A 2,061-nucleotide genomic window follows, 5' to 3' on the forward strand; every position below is an offset into this window, starting at 1 on the left:
ACTTCCAATTTTTTAGATAACGCAGCTACAAGGGCCTGTAAGCTAGTATCCTCTTTAACCTCATATCAGCCCCCGCCAATGATTGCTCGGATAGGTTGGGCAACTATCGGCACCCGTTCAGGTCGTGCGTTCCACTGCTGGGCACTCTCAGCGAGATAGTCTAGAAATGATAAGCCCTCGTCTGGTTCCTTACGGAAGAACATCCCATTGCACATAGACTGGACAAATTGTTTGCACACAGGGGTTAAAGCAGTAAAAAAATAATTCACTAACCTCCACGATTCGAAACCATGGTGCGGGCATATGTTCATCAAGTCCTTGAATCTCTCCCAACATGCTTGGAATGTCTCGCCATCTTTTTGCATGAATTGACTGATCTGCTCCTGTAGGTACTGAGTTCTCTGAAGAGGAAAAAATTTATGTAAGAACTCACGCTGCATTTCAGCCCAACTAGTAATAGAGTTAGGGCGCAAAGAATTAAACCAGATTTTTGCCCTGTCTTTCAGAGAAAAGGGGAACAAACGCAGTTTAATGTATTCATCAGTCCCAGCCCTATTAATGAAAGTGGTGCAAACCATCTCAAAGTCTGTCAAGTGTTGGTACGGACTCTCAGAGTCCATCCCGTGAAATTGGGGAATCACAGATAACATGCCATGCTTAAGAGTGAAATTCGGGGCATCCTGGGGCAACACAATGCATGAAGGTGTAGATGTGCGTGCAGGCTGTAGAAAATCTTGAAGTGTACGTGGTACATGTGCAGCCATAGCTTCTTCAAAATAATTGCCAAACAGATTATTCAGTTCAAATTCAGAATCACTCGTAGGACTAACAGGTGAATAGTCAAACTCAGTGCTATGTGTATCCCTACTAGTGCTAGGTGAATGTCTACACAATCGATTCGAATTATCTCGAACCCAGGGCATCAAACATCACAATCACCAATAGAAATCCACTAACACGGCAACAGACAAAAAAAAAAATTTTTCTTCAATTTCTCAATTTTCAATTTTTTTTCTTTTTTTTTTCTATTTAATAAAAGAAAAGCAAAAAATAATTGGGAAAACGCAAAATTCGAAATTAAAACTGGGAATTCGCCGGCAACGGCACCAAAAACTTGACTCACTCGAAAAATGAGCAACTCGGAAGTTATCCCAAGTATAGGAGTTCTGTCGTGTAATATTAAGCCCAAGGGTTAGATCGTCTCCTCAAGGAATGCGTTTTAATCTCAGATTTTACGTCTTTCCAATCGAAATTTAAAAGGTACTGAACTTGGTTCAGATTCGAATTTTCAAGATGGTTCAATTTCACTTTTGATGAATTAAATGACACATAATTTAAAACCCTAAACTAACATGCACTAAATAAAAGAAAACAAGAATAGAAATTCTAGTTTACTTAAAGAAACATTGGGACACGCACTAATTAAAACTGGAAACTACAAATAAGGAATTAAAACACGCTAGGATGGAAATTCTATCAAACACACACAAGCGCAATAAAAATTGAACCTTTAACAAGAACTAGGATATCGAATCAAAATTAAACCATTAATGATCTAAATGAATATAGAATACGATAAAAACACAACTATAACAAAATCAACCCTAAACTAACTGAACCTCAAAAGAAAAAATTAAAACTTGGAAAACTTTAAAACAAATACAATATTTTTTCTTTTTTCTCTTTTTTTTTTTTTTTAGTAACCAAATCGGACCTTGACGAAATCAACTAGATGACTTGAACAACAATTAAATCTACCACTGAAAACAATAAAAAAAAAACATTAATAAATAATTAACCACAACAATGATAATAGAATATTTAAAATTCAAAATTTTGTCTTTCCCAATAACTTCAGCAAATAATTTAAAATAGTAGCACCCAACTTAATATTGAAAGAAATAAAAGAAGAGAGAGGGAGAGAAAGAGAGAAGAACAGAAACAGAGCTGCTGGGCAGAGGGTCGAGGCTGGCTTATCTGGTGCAGAGGGGCTCGCTGTGCTAGAGATTGGCCGAGACACCTGCTGGAAATTGGCCAAGACAGTGCTGGAAATTGGCCGGA

The 2,061-nt window shown here is 37.3% G+C and overlaps 1 non-coding gene across 1 annotated transcript; it reads left to right on the top strand.

Annotated features, from left to right (window-relative positions):
* The first annotated feature begins 285 nt into the window (after positions 1 to 285).
* LOC131145289 (small nucleolar RNA R71) lies at positions 286 to 393 on the top strand. Its single transcript, XR_009134072.1, has one exon. It is a non-coding gene; the product is annotated as a small nucleolar RNA R71 (small nucleolar RNA).
* The last annotated feature ends 1,668 nt before the right edge of the window (positions 394 to 2,061 follow it).

Source organism: Malania oleifera, chromosome 12 (assembly GCF_029873635.1).
Source record: "Malania oleifera isolate guangnan ecotype guangnan chromosome 12, ASM2987363v1, whole genome shotgun sequence".
Taxonomy (NCBI): domain Eukaryota; kingdom Viridiplantae; phylum Streptophyta; class Magnoliopsida; order Santalales; family Ximeniaceae; genus Malania; species Malania oleifera.